Here is a 17,379-nt window from a genome sequence, read left to right as displayed (position 1 = left end):
TTATATGAAATTAAGCCATTCTCCAATTGATAAATGGTCAAAGGATATGAACAGACAATTCTCAGATGATGAAATTGAAACTATATCCACTCATATGAAAGAGTGTTCCAAATCACTACTGATCAGAGAAATGCAAATTAAGACAACTCTGAGATACCACTACACACCTGTCAGATTGGCTAAGATGACAGGAACAAATAATGCTGAATGTTGGAGGGGATGTGGGAAAACTGGGACACTGATACATTGTTGGTGGAGTTGTGAAAGAATCCAACCATTCTGGAGAGCAATTTGGAACTATGCCCAAAAAGTTATCAAACTGTGCATACCCTTTGATCCAGCAGTGCTACTACTGGGCTTATATCCCAAAGAAATACTAAAGAAGGGAAAGAGACCTGTATGTTTCAAAATGTTTGTGGCAGCCCTTTTTGTAGTGGCTGGAAACTGGAAAATGAATGGATGTCCATTAATTGTTGAATGATTGGGCAAATTATAGTATATGAAGGGTATGGAATATTATTGCTCTGTAAGAAATGACCAGCAGGATGAAATCAGAAAAGGTTGGAGAGACTTACAATGACTGATGCTGAGTGAAATAAGCAGGATCAGAAGATCGCTGTACACTTCAATGTTGTATGAAGATGTATTCTGATGGAAGTGGATATCTTCAACATAAAGAAGATCCATCTCACTTCCAGCTGATCAGTGATGGACAGAAACAACTACACCCAGAGAAGGAACATTGGGAAGTGAATGTAAACTGTTAGCACTACTGTCTACCTACCCAGGTTACTTATACCTTTGGAATCCAATACTTAACGTGCAACAAGAAAATGGGATTTACAAACATATATTGTATCTAGGTTATACTGTAACACATGTAAAATGCATGGGATTGTCTGTCATCTAGGGGAGGGAGTTGAGGGAGGTAGGGGAAAATCTGGAAAAATGAGTACAAGGGATAATGTTATAAAAAATTACTCATGCATATATACTGTCAAAAAATGTATAATTATAAAATTAATTAAAAAAATAAAATCCTGGATAAAATAAATAAATAAATGTGTTCCAATTTGTCAAGGTCCTTCCTAAAATGTAATTGGATGCCAAATTATCAAAGGCAAGCAAGACTGTCCCTCTCCTCTTTCTAGACACTTGTCTCCTCTTCATGTGTCCATGGTAGAATGGTCCCTCTTGGATGCCACATTGCACATGTTGAATTTGAAAATGAAACCTGGAGCAGCAGAATTTGTCTTATGGAAGTAATATCTTATGTAAATATATATGTATGGTGTGGGAAAATATATGTATATGTATTGAAATAGACATAAACATACATATATGTGTGTGTGTATAGCCACCTCCTAATCTATGAGATTAGCTCTTTTGTCTCCATGTTCCACAATGCTAAACTCTGGCTTTCTTACTGTTAAGTAATGACCAGGCTCAGTGACCTCACTCATCTCCTTCAAAAAGGAGGAAGATGAATCAGAGCTAAAGTTGAATATACTAATTGATTCTTCATTTCTCCCATCACTTTTGACTTTGATCAAGGACTTTAAACACACTGATTCCTGTTGAAAAGTTACAAGGCAACTGGGTTTGGAAGAGGAGTGAAGGAAGAAAAGACTGTGGAGGAAACTAAATATAGAAAGGAATTAGGGAAGGGGAAAGAGAGAGGGGAGTGAGAATGCCATGGTCAGCATCATCAAGGACATGTGTGGAGAGAAAATGAGTCAGATTGGTCATCAAAAAATAGTAAAGAATAATATTCCCAGGCCCAATATTTCAACAATATGCCTGGAATGCTTTGAGAACCAGTCAGGGATCTAGGATGTTCTTGGAGCACTTAGGTGATTCACTGGATAGCAGAGTCAAGAAGACTCATCTTCCTGACCTCAGATACTGTGTGACCCTAGACAAGTCACTTAAACCTGTTTGCTTCAGTTTCCTCATCTGTAAAATGAGCTGGAGAGGGAAAGGCAAACCACTCTAGAATTTTTGCCAAGAAAACCACAAAAGAGGTCCTAAAGAGTAAAACATGACTAAGAAGACTGAATAACAACTGAAATATTCTGTGGATCCTCTGTGGAATATTTTCAGAAAGCCATGGACAAGAATGTTACAGAGTAAGTAGAATTTAGGGAAGTTAGGTGATAACAGCGGATAGAACACTAGCCCTGAAGTCAGGAGGACCTGAGTTCAAATGTGGTCTCAGACACTTCACACTTCCTAGCTGTGTGACCCTGGGCAAGTCACTTAACCCCAATTGCCTCAGAGGTAGCTGAAGAAAACAGAATAAGTAGAATTTAATATCTATCAGTGAAGGAATTCCTCTCCTACCAATGAACGTGTTATCTACCAGATTCCACAAATACTATATAAAGAACTCCCTTCCATCCTACTATAATTTTGATATTACTGTACATTAATACAAACTAAATAAATTGGCAGTAAAGAAGCATTTATCAAGATTCTACTATATTTCAGATACTATGCTGAGTGTTGGGGATGCAAAGAAAGGTAAAAAAGGTGGGAGAAAGAATGTAAACCAGATATAAAGGGGGAAATGAGATAATTAATAAAGGGAAAGAACTCAAATTATGAGGGACCTAGAAAGACTTCTTGTAAGAGAAAAAAATAAAGACTTCTTGTAGAAACTGGGATTTTAAGTGGGCCTTAAAGGAATCAACAGAAGTAAATAATGGATATGAACTCCCTTTGGTAAATTACAAAACACTATTTAAAACCAAATGCATTGTTATCCTTATCCAACTTCAAGCCAAGGAAAGCTACAGTTTTTAAACAACTGAGGCCAAAAATAGCCCAAGAGGTTAATGCCTGTGGTGAATATAAAACTATTGTCAGTATTATATAGAATTAGGAATGATAAGTGGAGTAAAAAGATGTCAAGAAATGTAGGAATAAAATGTAGATGGCCTAGGCTTGTGGAAAGAGCGAGGAATGAATGGATGGATACCCACATGCTCCAATGGTATTGTATCAATATCAAGAGAAACTGATGAAATCCCTTGACATCTTAGGTAGATCCCACCCCACTACTCCAGGGGTGAGCTCATGGAAGGATATGGTTCAAAGTTGCATGAGACAAACAGGTATCCATGGGTTATGTTCTCCATCACTGGAGAGAATCCTGGCTTTAAGGAGAGCAGAGATTTACTAGAGTGTTCATTTGCCTCTTAAAGCTTTGCTTAATCCCATAAAGCTGAAAGCCTTCTTATTTCTGACTTCTGAAATTTTGGTGACTTTTATGAGTAGGAATGTTTCTGTACCATTATTATATGCTAACATCTGGTAATTAATTTATCAATAATAATGACTGCAGGCTGATTGTAGTTATAATAGCAAACTATAATTGCTTTTGTATTAATGGATCAATCAGTAATTGTATTTGGTTAAAGTCTGAATTTTTTCTGTGATTCAAATAGGAATGTAGAATCTTAGTGAAATCTCTCTCAATATCTTGATGTGTCCACATTCTTGTATTCTTGTACATGCCCATTGCCTGGTTTTGGTCCCTGATGCATACTCCTGGGCTTCTTGCTTAGACTTCTCTTCTGCAGTTTGATTGATATTTCAGACTTTGACCTTGGCTTTGCCCTCAAGAGCCATATCCTTTATAAATCCCATTATGCCATGTGGACATGATTGCTAACCTTCATGCTATTTATCATGTTATTCTGTTTCTAGTCCTAGACCTAGAGGCCCACAGCTTGCCTTTCTCCCAGGCTACATAATTCATTTCTCTAGATACACATTGATTAAGCTTATACTGTACATAAGGCAGTCTTCTAGGCCTCGGGATTATAATGGAAAATGGTTCCTGCCCTCAGAGAGTTTACATTCCACTGGAACAATATCACACATATGTAACAGATACATTTAAAATCCTGCTTTGACTGGAAATATATCCAGAACTTTAATAATTCATATTTTGTAAGATTATATTTGTCTAGAGGCAGCTAGGTGGTATATGTTCCATTCTCTATTGTCTCTCCTTTCTGATAAAAGGACTGAAGGGCAAAGCAACAAGTTCCTCTCAGAACCTTCCTTTATAGCAGGCTCCAAACTCTCCAACTAACTTCATTTTCCATCAGCTTCTTTCTTCATTTATGACTCAAAGAATATCATGCTTTAGCTCTTAGTCCAACCTCTCATCAGTTTTCTTTTATGTAATATCTTTCCCCATTAGTTTTGTAAGATCTTTGGGGCTCAGGATTCTTTTTTTTCTTCTTATTTTCATCTACAAAACTTAGGATAGTTCCTGCCACATAAAAATGCTTATTGATTATTTATTGATTAGACAGAACATTGAACTTGGAGTCAGGAAGACCTATAACAGTTATCTCCCAAAATTGTTGTAATTATCAAATTATGTATTTGTAAAGTGGCTAGCAATGCCTCGAACATAGTAAATGCTTAATTCCTTTTATCTTTCCTCCCCCACACATTTTAAAAGACAAGTAAAACTCTTGTAACAAATGTACATAATCCAGCAAAACAAATTCCCAAATTTGAACAAAACTGTATGTTTTTTATTTCCTTTTATCCTTCCTCTCTCACACATTTTAAAAGACAAGTAAAACTCTTGTAACAAATGTACATAATCCAGCAAAACAAATTACCAAATTTTCCATGTTCAAAAATGTATGTCTCATTCTACATCTTGAATCTATTTTCTTTTTCTCTGAAGGTTTACAAAAGATTTTCCTAAGAGTTACAAGTGTTTTGTAATTTACAAAATTGAGAATAAGAAGGGATATGCCATGCCCAGAATCACATCAACAGTAAATGGCAGAATCAGTATCTGGTGGTAGTTTGCTTTTTAGTAAAGTCTTCTTGCTACTGGTAGTGAAAACACTGCATTGACCTGGGAGTAAGGAGATCCAATATCTATCTCCAGCTTTTCCATTAACTTATTATGTGACCATAACATACCGAAATCTCATCTACAAAATGATATTGTGCAATGAGAACATCTCAAAAGTCTCTTCCAATTCTGGTATTCTCTGTCCCTTTTCAATTTCATATTCCATCTTTACTGAAATTCCTTCCCTCATTTAAACTGGATTCCTTCTACACAGTAATGATTAATTTTGTCCAACTTTATATAACTTTATCTTCTATTTTTCACTCCTATCTTCATAATGTAATATTTTACAGCTATTTCTGTTGTATTATCACCTTATTCAACTTTGGGGCCCAGAAAAACAGGGACCATATTTTATCTCAACTTTTTAGATACTCTTTTTTGTTTCCAATGCCTGGCATAGTTTTCTATGCAGGGATGATAAATATACATATATATATATATATATATATATGTATATATATATATGTATATACATATATACATATATATTACTATGTCTTTATATATTTTATCAATATTTACATGTGCACATATAGAAACATAGTACATAAATCAAGATACGTAGATATCATTTTATCTATTTATCTATCTCACAGTTGAAACCTCAGAAACCATCCTGTCTATTTAGTACCTGAAGAATCATCACAACAGCATCCTCAATTATCAGTCATCCAGTCTAGCTGAAAGAGGGGAAATTATCACTTTCTAAAGTGGCTCATTCTACTTTAGGATAGCTATATTTGTCAGAAAGTTTTATTAGAGATTTAATAGATAGAGATTGATATTTAGATATCTCTCAATCTAAATGTTAAATATACTGTATCCAGATATATCTTTTATCTATCGAGCTGTTAAAATGCTAATAAAAAAATAAAATTTCTAACAAGTACATCTATCCTAAAGTAGAATGAACTATTTTAGAAGTTGGTGGGTTTCCCCTCTTCAGACAAGATTAGATGACCAATATTGAGGGCACCATCATGGGGATTCTTTGGCAGGTTGCAAATAGATGGAATAGCTTCTGAGGTCTCTACTAACTGTGAGATTTTTTGATTCTATGATTGTGATTTGTGAGAATTTAAAACTGAAGGGAATTTATTTTAGTCAATCTTATTCACAGTAAGACATATAGAACAAAGAATGGTGTTCCTATTGCAAAGTCCTCAACAGGGAGCCAAATTTTAGTTCTCACTATTTCCGCCTCCCCCTCAACTCACAAATGAGTTTTCTGTGGTCAATAATCATGTATTTTCATTTACCAAGAAATAGTTTCCAAAGGAAACACTTATTCATAGTCTTTTGCTATAGAACTTAGAAGGCTCCAAGAATTTGGGGCTTCTAGATACAGAAGGAACATTAGAGATGATTTATTTAAACCCTTTCATTTTACAAAAGAGTTAAGAGTCAGAGAGGGTAGAAACTCATCTATGTAATGCAGCAAGGTGATGGAAGCATTTAGCATGAGCCTTAATCTCCTGGCTTTGTTACCTTTTTCTCTTTTGACTATTTTACCCTAGAGCTTCATTTCTAGATTGCAAAATTATGTATCTACTTATACTACTCAGTTGGGAGTGGAGCAAGGAATATTAAACAACAAGGTATATGATCTTTAAAAGCAAAGTTTGGTATTTCTCAGAAAGATGCCTTTTTTATCTGCATTGGAATAGGGAAGTAAGTGAAAAAGGAGGGACAGGATGGAAGCTCACCTTCAGTGACTGTTACAAAGTCACCTATGAATTCAGACAAACTTAGCATTTGTTATATCTAGATTCTGTGTTTAGGAGTTAAGGTATTTGCTCAAGAGAATATAAGTCTGTGTAGTCCAATTGCTTTGCCTCTCCTTATATCTCTTGATCTCCTTCCGTTTCATAGAATCTTAGATTTATGCTTAATATGGAAATGTTTAACATGATTGCTTTTATATATTATCTGTGTCTTATTTCTTATCATTTCAAGTAGGGAGGAGGGAAGGGGAAGAAGGATAGATTTTGGAACTCAAAAATTGAAAAAAAAAGTTTAAAAAACTATTTTAGCATGTAATTAGAAAATGTAAAATACATTAAATTTAAAAATTGACTCCAGTTTTCTCAACCAGTCATTATATTACTTAAATTTGAGCCTGTTTACTATATTAAACTGGTTGCCTATTTATGGACCTAGTAAATATTCCTCCTGAAACATGGTACCTAATCCTGAATAGCATTCTGCTTTTCTTTCCTATGCTCTAGCATTAAGAACACAGAAGAACAATCACCACTGTCATTCAGGATGATAAGCCTCTACAAATGAAGCCTAAACCCATTTCATCAAGAGCTTGTATAACTGAAAAATAAGTGAACATGTTATGTAATATAAAGGATAACAGATGGACATCTTGACTGCTGCATTAGTTTGTATTAAATAGAAAAAGAAGCAGAGAAAGGCCTTCAGTGTGATGAGTAGATTCTCCCTTTAAGGGAGATTCATGGCACAAAAATGGACAGAAATCTCACAGGAAGAGAGGATACATCTAAGCTGGCAGCAGCATTGGCAGAGGGAGTACCTACAAAGTGGAATGACATTATGACTCTAGAAATATTGAGATAAAAATCACATTAGCTTTTTTGGCTGTAATGCCATACCTGTCTCATTGTGTTTGGATTCATTAAAGCTATCCTTTTCACATGGATCAATGTTTTTGTAAAGTAACTTCTGTTCACCCATCCCTTGTCCCTCTAGTTTTTGTGATGTTGCTTTGTTTAATTTAAGCGTACCTTTATTCCCAGTCCATTTATCTGATTAGATTTGGCCCACTGTTCCAAGAGTCTGTTGAAATAATCTTGGATTCTGGCTCTTTTCATCCAATGTGTTTTCTAATCGTTCCAGTACTGTGTTATCCACAAATTTGATAAACATTTTGCCTGTAGCTTTATCCAAATCATTGTTGAACTGTACAAGACCCAGGGCAGATCCCTAGGGCACTCCATCAGAAACTGATCTCCAACTTGACATTAATCTATTATTCTCTGCTGTTTTGGAGTCAGGACATTCAACAAGTTTTAGAGATATCAAAGTTCTATTATCCTTTCTATTTGTCTATTTCTGATCTCTCCAAAGGATGTAATATCATGAGAATAGTTTTTTAATAAGAAAAAAATTATATACTTGGGTCATAGCATTATAGACTTAGACTTTAAGGGGTCATCTACTCCACCTCCCCTCATTTTAAAGCTTAGGAAACTAAAATTAAGAGTACATAACTAACTTTCTCAAGGATATACAAGTAAATGGAGGAAACAGGGCTCCAACTAAGTTCATATGATTCCAGATTAAGTACCATGGCCTGACAATGATGCTCAATTTTTAAGCAGATTTCAGTGGATAAAAATACAGGAGGAGAGGAATGTAAGGGATTGAATTTTTATCATGTTTCCATGAAATGTCATTAGGAAACTCATTATCCTGTGAGACTCTATGAACTTTGAGATCCTCCGTATCCTCTGCTCCTTTGTTTGGAGGGCTGGAGCAACCTGGAGGGTAGATTAGAACTCCAAAGCCTCCATTTAAATGTCTCCCAGCAGTGGATGACTGAAACAGGTTAGGTTCACAAGACACAATAGTCAATGACTATAGTAAATCTAGTGTTTGATAAACTCAAAGACTTCAGCTTCTGGGATAAGAACTTACTATTTGACAAAAATTGTTGGGAAAACTGGAAAACACTGTGACAGAAACTAGGCAACATTGAATACTATACCTATATAAAATCAAAATGGATTCAAGATTTAGATATAAAAGGGTGATATACTAAGCAAATTAGGAGAACAAGGGATCTCAGATCTGTGGAGAAGGAAGGAATTTGTGGGCAAAGAAGAACTAGATCATTATGAAATGCAAAAGGGATAATTTTGAATGCATTAAATTTAAAATGTTTTGCACATATAAAACCAATGTAGTCAAGATTAGAAGGAAGCAGAAATCTGGAGATTTTTTTTCAAAACCATTATTTTGATAAAGGCTTCATTTCTAAAATATATAGAGTTGACTCAGATTTATAAGACTACAAGCCATTCCCCAGTTGATGAATGGTTAAAGGATATGAACAATTTTTAGATGAAAAAATTAAAGCCATTTCCAGTTATATGAAAAATGCTCTAAATTACTGTTGATTAAGACCACTCTGAGGTACTGTATCATACTTCTCAGACTGGCTAAGGTGACAGGAAAAGATAATGATAAATGTTGGAGGGGATGTGGGAAAAAGTGGAACAAATAATGCATTGTTGGTAGAGTTGTGAACTGATCCAACCATTGTGTAGTGCAATTTGGAATTATGCCCAAAGGGCTATCAAACTATGCCTTCCCTTTGATCTAGCAGTGTCTCTATTAGGTTTGTCATAAGAAAAAAAATTACATGTGCAAAAATGTTTGTAGCAGCCCTTTATCTAGTAACAAGGACCTGGAAATTGATTGGATGCCCCTCAATTGAGGAATGGCTGAATAAGTTATAGTATATGAACATTATGGAATATTATTGTTCTGTAAGAAATAATAAGCAGGTTGATTTCAGAAAAGCTTGGAAAGATGTATATGAACTGGTGCTGAGTGAAATGAGCAGAATTGAGAGAACATTGTATACAGTGTGATGGTCAATTGTGTTAGACTTCATTCTTTACAATAATGGGATGATTCAACATGTGCCATCTACATTCAGAGAGAGAACTATGAAGACTGAATGTATATTAACACACAATATTTTCATCTTTTTTGGTGGTGGTATTTTTTGTGCTTGATTTTTTCACCTTTTTGATCTGATTTCAGCATGATGAACATGGAAATAATATTTAGAAGAGTTGCACATATTTAACCTATATCAGATTGTTTGCTGTTTTGGTGGGGGGGAAAGAGAGGAGAGGGAGATAAATCTGGAATACAAGGTTTTGCAAAGGTGAATGCTGAAAACTATCTTTGCATATATGTGTAAAAATAAAATACCATAAAAAATAAAAAAATAAAGAAAGCTCCCAGATCAGCCATCTTCATGTCCCACTCAACTATAATTCTTTAGTTTGGACTTCATCATGCCTCACTTATAAGGTACCTTCTCTTCTTGTGCCCCAGCTTTTCAACTTCCTTTTGTGTTATCTTCCTCCATTAGATAAACTCTGGGATCAAGGAATGATTTTCTTTCTCAAATTCATATTCCCAGAGCTCAGCCCAGTAACTGGCACACTGTGGGTACTTGATAACTATTCCCTGATTGGCTGACTGAGTCAAATGGGGCTTAAAAAACACTGAGTTCAATCCTTTCATTCCCAGAGAGATAAAGACACTTGTTTAAGCTAATGCAGTAAGTGGTGAGAGAATTGGGATCTGAATCTAGGATCCCTGTCTTCAAATCCAGTATTCTTTCTACCATACATGAGATTCTTAAAGTGGGGTTTTGTGATAGATTTCAAGAGGGCCATGATTTGGGGAAAAATTAACCTTTAACTGAAATCTTAGCATTTCTTTCAATAATTTAAAAGCATGATTCCTGGAAGGGTTCCCAGATTTCATCAGATTCCCAAAGGGAGCTAGGACACAAATAAGGTAAAGAAACTGAAAAACTGAACTATCCAGTATTTGTCCTCTTACAATGTTATCTGCATTCCTCTAGGTCTCACAACTTGCTCAAGAAATTCTCCAAAGCGTCTATGATAGATGAAACTTCCTGTTCCCCATCACATAGATTTCCTCTCTCCATCCACTTAAAAATATGTATTTTTCTCCCTCATTCCCCCTTGACTCTTTCCTTATCTGCTTCCCTTCTTCTTTTCGCCTTTTCCCTTCTCCACCTCTACCTGTGGGCCCCCCAGACCTTATTAATGTCTGCATGTAAGAACAGTCTAGCTACTTCAGGGGAGGAATTCACTCTCATTTGGATGATTGGAAAGGGTGGGAACATGACAGATAGAATCAGTGCATGGTTAAGAAATGGCCCAGGAGGGACTCAGCTGACATAGACCCTTGATTAAAAGTCCACAGTTTTCTTTCTTCCATGTCAAACCACTTGTTTGAAGGCGCCATTTTGATGAGGTAAGTGAACATGAGGCAGAATCAACAGGATAAAATTTGCTTCTTGGTGCACTCAAGCTTGACATGAAAGGAGGCTGGGGGCTTGGCAAGAAGAGCATCAGCTTCTGCCAAACCCCAAATATTTGAAAAATACTTCAAGATGTTAAAGAAACCACACGTGAGGCTGAGTACAGACCACTTTTAAAGGAATAATTCCTTCCAGCCTTGTGACTCAGTCACAACCGAGAGGTGATATCCCCTTGGAAGCAGCAAGAAGGAGAATATCTTGGGGTTGCTACCTGAAAACTACACTATTTCATTTTCTGTAAATTCCATGTCTGTAGCCAATTGGCAGAATGTATGGAAGATTAATGTCAATATTCAGGCTGTGGGGAGGTTGAATCTGGCCACTTTCAAGTCTATAAGGACTCATCAAAGTCCATTTAATAATAGCTATCAAGCTAGCATTTATATAATTTTAAGGTTTATAAAGTGTTTTACATGTTTTCTGATTTAATCCTTACAACTCTGAGAGTCTATTATTATCCCCATTTTACAAATGAGGAAATTGAGTCTGAGAAAAGTTAAATAATTTGCCCAAGATGATATAGCTAGTAAATTTCAAAGGCAGAATCTGAACGCAGATCTCCAAGTGCAAAACTCTATTCACTGAGCAATGTAGCTATTCTAACTGCATAAAAGTTCTAAATGATTCTTCAATTTATGTGAAATGATAGAACTATATCACTTTAGAAGTAGAAAGGACATCAAATATCATCAAATCAAAGCATTTTGGAATTAGAAAGGAAATGAATTCCCATGAAGTAAAACATGAACCTAAATCTTCAGTCAGTTTTTCTTTGAAGATCTCTAATGGTGGGGGATTGGGAGGGGGTATGGGGGTAGAAGAGACATGGGAGTACCTATAACTCCTGAGGAAATTCATTTAATTTCAGTATAGTTCTAATTGTTAGAAATTTTTTTCTTATATCAAGCCTAAATTTTCCTCTTTGTAATTTTTACGCAGCATGCCTTCTGGGGCTAAAAAGAACAAGTTAAATCTGTATTTCACTACAGCCCTTGAACCAAATGAAATGCAAGTATTATTCTCCCTACTCCACAAAAGAGGAAACTAAAGCTTTGAGAGTGAATTGCTCACAGTCACATACTTTGGAAATGTCTGAGGTGGGATTCAAACTTAAGTTTACTGGAGAGATTAGAAGGAAAGGGTAAAAGAAAGATGGGAGGGAAAGTAGAGGGAAGAGAGAGGGGGGAGGAAGGAAGATAGAAGGGGAGTCTGAAAAATGGGGATTGCATATACACATATACGCACATAGATATATATGGACACATATGCATATATACACTCAGTAAAAGGAATTGTGAGAAAAACATGAGGCTGGGATTGTGGGGGGTGAGGGAATAGGCAAAAAAAGAGAAGAGAGAGAAAAAAGCAAGGAAAGAAAGAAGCTGGAGATGGGAAGTGGGCAGATAGAAGAAAGGGATCTAGGAAATTTTAACATAAGTTCAAAAGTTATTTTTGTTGATAATTTTATCAAATTAATATAATTAATAATAATAATAATTTAAGGTTTGCAAAACATTTCTACATGTCCAATCCAGCACTCATTTGGGCAGTAACTAACTTCCCCTAGATATTTTTATTGTCATTATTACCAATAATAATTATAAGGATGATAACAATAACAATCTTTGCACAGTGTTATGTGCTAAGAACTGTGCTAAGTGCTTTATAAACATTATCTCATTTGATCCTCACAACAATTCAGGAAAGTAAGTGGTGTTATTATTCCATTTTTACAGATGGAGAAATTGAGACAAGCAGAGATTAAATTAAAAGCAGAGTTAATTTCAATTTAATTAATTAATAATTAGTTGATTCAAACTAATTATATTAACTAATTAATAAAAAATTAACACTCAGTTAATAAGTGTGAGTAAATTTGAACATAGGTCTTCCTGACTCCAGTTCTGGACAACTTTGTCCATTGCACACCTACCTACCTATTAGTTTGTTAATAACTGATTATTGTTCCTAAATTGCTTTAATTTCCAACTTCAGTGAGCCTCCTTTTGAATGGGATTAATCAAGCATTTGATTAAATTTGATTTAATTAAAGTAGTAGTAGGAACCAGAGTGATCTCCATTTAGGAACTAGTTTATTTGGGAATGCAATAGAAACACCAAAACTAAACAAAACATAATTTTTTATCTATGGCAGTACCCAACTATTTTTATAAAAGCAATAAAGCTGCTGTTAAAAAATGAACCAAGTGTGAATTACAGAATTAAAATCAGAAATTCCAACATGAAATGGCAAAGACTAGAGAGAATGAAGACAGCTTGGTGGTAAAGTCTGATTTTCTAATCTCTCAGCAGAAAATGAAACCAACTATTTGTTTCTCATGTCTGTTAGGTGTTTTTTTCTCTTCAAATTTGAGTGTCTCGCTTACTTTCACAAGCTAGACTTACCCTAAGACCTAAAAACCTTGAAAAAGCCAAGCAGTTTCTCACAAAGTGCTCTAGGCACTGATTCTCTCATCAGTAGTTGACTTCCTACTACCCGAATCGTTGGAATCTCTTGTTTTGCAAGAGAGAGCTTGAAATGCCATTTTTCAAGAATGTGCAGGCCAGTCACTTCATCATATTTTTCATTAGAAATCAGGGCCGGCTTCAAATGGAGTGAACATGCTTCTCCATGCCCCTGGCTGTGTGAACCACTCTACTGATCTAATGTTAGCCACTGGCCTGGGCACAGACACTAAGTGTTCTGATCAACACAACTGAATCCATATGGCTAACTTTAGGCCAAGAATTTCAGATTCAATGAGCCAGAAAGCAGGTTAACACAGAAAATAAAAAAGAAAAAGAGAAAACGAGAAGAATCTCCTTTCTGCCTTTCTTCCTTCCTTTCTCCTTCCCATCCTCCCTCTCCGGAGACTCTCTCACTCTTCCTTCTTTTTCCTTCCTTCCTTCCTTCCTTCCTTCCTTCCTCCCTCCCTCCCTCCCTCCCTCCCTCCCTTCCTTCCTTCCTTCCTTCCTTCCTCCCTCCCTCCCTTCCTTCCTTCCTTCCTTCCTTCCTTCCTTCCTTCCTTCCTTCCTTCCTTCCTTCCTTCCTTCCTTCCTTCCTTCCTTCCTTCCTTCCTTCCTTCCTTCCTTCCTGTTGATGAAAATTTGTAGGTTTTTGGTAAGCATACATTCCTTCTAACTAAATGGAAATCTATTTTTTTTCCTTTTTTGCTAAAAAATACTGTATGATTTTCTAGAAGCGTTTTTAATGTACAAACTATATTTTCAAATGTATCTGTGATCTTAGTGATTTGGGAGTTGTCTCTAACAATGCAGTTTCCAACATATCTACTCCTGTCTATTTTGTGCAATTCTTGTTCTCCAGATGCCTCTCTTTGCAATACTAATAGTAATAACTAACATTTATATAGCACCTACTATGTGGCAAGCACTGTACTATGTGTTTGTACTTATTATCTATATTTAATTTGCCTTAATTTTTATTTCATTTGATCTTCATAATAATCCACTAAGGTAGGTGTTATTTTTATCTGCATTTTACAAAGAAGCTGAGGCAAACAAATCAAATTACTTGATCTCAAACTAAACTTTAGCATTCCCTTCAATTATTAATATAGGCCACAAGAAGAGATACTTAAGCTTCCCTTTACTATTAGAGAGATCTGTGGCACAAAAAAAGTTAGGAACTCCTTCTATAGCGCTTGTCCTTCAATATGTACAACTGGGACAGATGTTAGAGATGGGCACCAAGGATTCAAAAATAAAAATGAAAACAACATTCCCTATGTTCAAAGACCTTGAATTTTGGTGAATTTATGATCATTCCTCATTTTCTATAGTCTTTTTTGCTGTTATGTCAGTTTATAGTGTTATTATTGTTTATAAATTAAAGTATAATTCAATTATGAATTAACCTTTCAAAAATACAACACACATCCATAGAATGTGGATATGACAAAAAGAAGTAAGATATCTTAAAATGAACCAAATCAATCCATTTCCGATCTATGGTGAGTGAAACTCAGAAAGCCAAAATATTTAAAGGTAAAATTAAAAGACAATAATATTGGTCATGGAAATAAGTTAATTACTTTCATTGGTGATGGGGGTGCAACTTACTATTAAAGGCCAGCCTAACATCTGGTATAATCAAAATCTGTATTGCCTTTATCATTATTTTTTTCTCTACCTAGGTTCCCTAAGGTCTAGTGATACTAACCCCTTTGCTGACCATCACCTGAGACTTTCCTTCTCTTGACCCTGTGCATTTTCACTGAATGAACTCATTGCCTGGAATTCTCTCCATCTCTGATTCCTGGTCTCCTGACATTTAAAAAGCTCAGGTAAAATCAAAGCTTCTTCCAGAAGTCTTTCCCAATGTCCTTTAATGCCATTACCTTCCATTGATTATCTCCTATATATAGTTTGTTTGTACATAGTTGTTTGCATTCTATCTTGTCCATTAGACAGTGAAACCTTTTAGAACAGGATTTGACTTAAAAAAAAAAAAAAGGTTGCCATGAGGATCAACTGAACTATGTACTTGGGCAACATTTAAGAGCTGGTTAAATGCCAGCTAGTCTCCTAACAAGAATCTTTCCATTTAGTCACACATATATACTTGTTCATTGCATTAGATGAATGAAATGTAAAAATCTTAAAAAGAGACTCAAAAGTGAAATAAAATAATTGATTGTGAAGATTCTTTTCATTTCAGTGATCCACAATGCTGGGAGAAACACGGGGGAAGAATACATATTTTTAAATTTGAAGGTTGCTGTCTTGAGAGTATTTCTTTAATTAGTTGAAGCTGATGAAATTGCCCATTTCCCCCCATCTCCATTCTTCCTTTTTGACTTTCTTTGTATCCTCAGTGCTTAGCATAGTGTCTGGTACATACATAGTTAGCACAACGTAAGCACATAGTAGACACAATAAAATATTTATTGACTGACAAATTAATAATACTGAAAGGGACTAAGCAACTTCAGATGCATACCATACAGAATAAATTAGGAAGACACCCACCTTTAAGAAAAACAACAGATGAATCACAGAAAGTACATACTTATTAAAAAACAACAATAAAGATCAAGGGATGGTTTATTCACTTGATCAAAGTTCATTTTGCAACAGCATTCACTGGAAGATGTGGTTATATACACTTAAATATAGTTTTATTTACATATTTCATTTGTATACCAGGTCTTTTGTTTGGAATCCCTATTTCTGAGCAGGGACCTAACTGATAGAAGCGAGTTTTTCCAGTAATATTGCTCAAAAATTGTGCTTAAGATTTGAGGAAAAGCATCAAATGACTCACCAATGCTGCCTCCCAGTTGAGTACTAAACCTCTGCACCGTACATTAAATTGTCCACTGTTTTAAGGAGAATCATATGCTTTCTTCAGAGATGGAACATCTATAGAGAAAGAAAAGAAAAGAGTGAATCATTTATTTACTCCTAAGCAAGTTCTCATAAATAAGGATTAGAACCTTATTAATATACATCAGGAGAAAACTTCAAGGAGGAAGGGTGGAGAGAGAATGGAACATAAGAACCACGAAATGAAGAATTGTCAATGGTTTTAGAGATTAGCTCAATTTACCCATTAATTTTTAAAATCTTTTTATATTTATTTACATGTTGAGTCCCCAGTTAGAAGATTGACACTGTGATTTTTATCTTTCTTTGAATTTCAGTGTTTAGCATGATGCCTTGAATATAACAATTACTTAATAAATGCTTGTAGATTGATTGATGAAGAAACTGAAGCACAGAAAATTTAAGAAACTTAAATTTAGATAGATAGAAAGTGAGCTATGAACTCAGGTCTTCTAAGTCCAAATTCAAGGTTCTTTTTTCAAAAGTTTTAAAATTATTGTTTTATATTGCAGATTCTCTCTTTCCATCAATCCTTTGTCTCACCTATTGAGAAAGCAAGGAATATTTTCCTTATTAGTTATGTTGCAAAGGAAAGCAAGAAAAATAAAGAAACTGACAAAAATGCTTCACTCTGCATTTAGACTTCATCATTTCTCTTTTTTGAGGTGAATAGCATTTTTCATCGTTGAGTCCTTTGGAACTGTCTTGAATCATTGCCTCTGTCATTAATAGCTAAGTCACAGTTGTTTATAATTACAATATTGAAGCTACTCTTAATGGATCAGGCTTCAGTGAAATTGGGACCTGTTGAAGATCTTAGCTTGAAAAGATCAAGGTCTCCCACTGCATCTAGGGGCCATCTCTAGTCATCCTGATCTATATCTGGCCTTTGGACTTAGATGTCTCTGGTGACCTTGCACAGCCTCACTCATTTAAATCCAATTCACTTGCATGTCATGGCATCATCTCCCTTATGTCATGGTCTTCTTCAAGAACAAAGGACAAACAACAA

General features: G+C 35.2%; 1 protein-coding gene across 1 annotated transcript in view; it reads right to left on the bottom strand.

Moving 5' to 3' along the window:
• TENM4 (teneurin transmembrane protein 4) overlaps positions 1-16,405 on the bottom strand; it is a 1,584,659-nt gene extending 1,568,254 nt beyond the window's left edge. Inside the window, exon 1 of the mRNA XM_074303958.1 lies at positions 16,306-16,405. The gene's annotated coding sequence lies outside the window, so the exon portion shown is untranslated. The remainder of the gene's footprint in view (positions 1-16,305) is intronic.
• Between the last annotated feature and the right edge of the window lie 974 nt (positions 16,406-17,379).

The sequence above is a fragment of the Sminthopsis crassicaudata genome, chromosome 3 (assembly GCF_048593235.1).
Source record: "Sminthopsis crassicaudata isolate SCR6 chromosome 3, ASM4859323v1, whole genome shotgun sequence".
Lineage (NCBI taxonomy): Eukaryota > Metazoa > Chordata > Mammalia > Dasyuromorphia > Dasyuridae > Sminthopsis > Sminthopsis crassicaudata.
The sequence above is the reverse complement of the archived record's forward strand: the minus strand, read 5'-3'. Positions and strand labels throughout refer to the sequence as shown.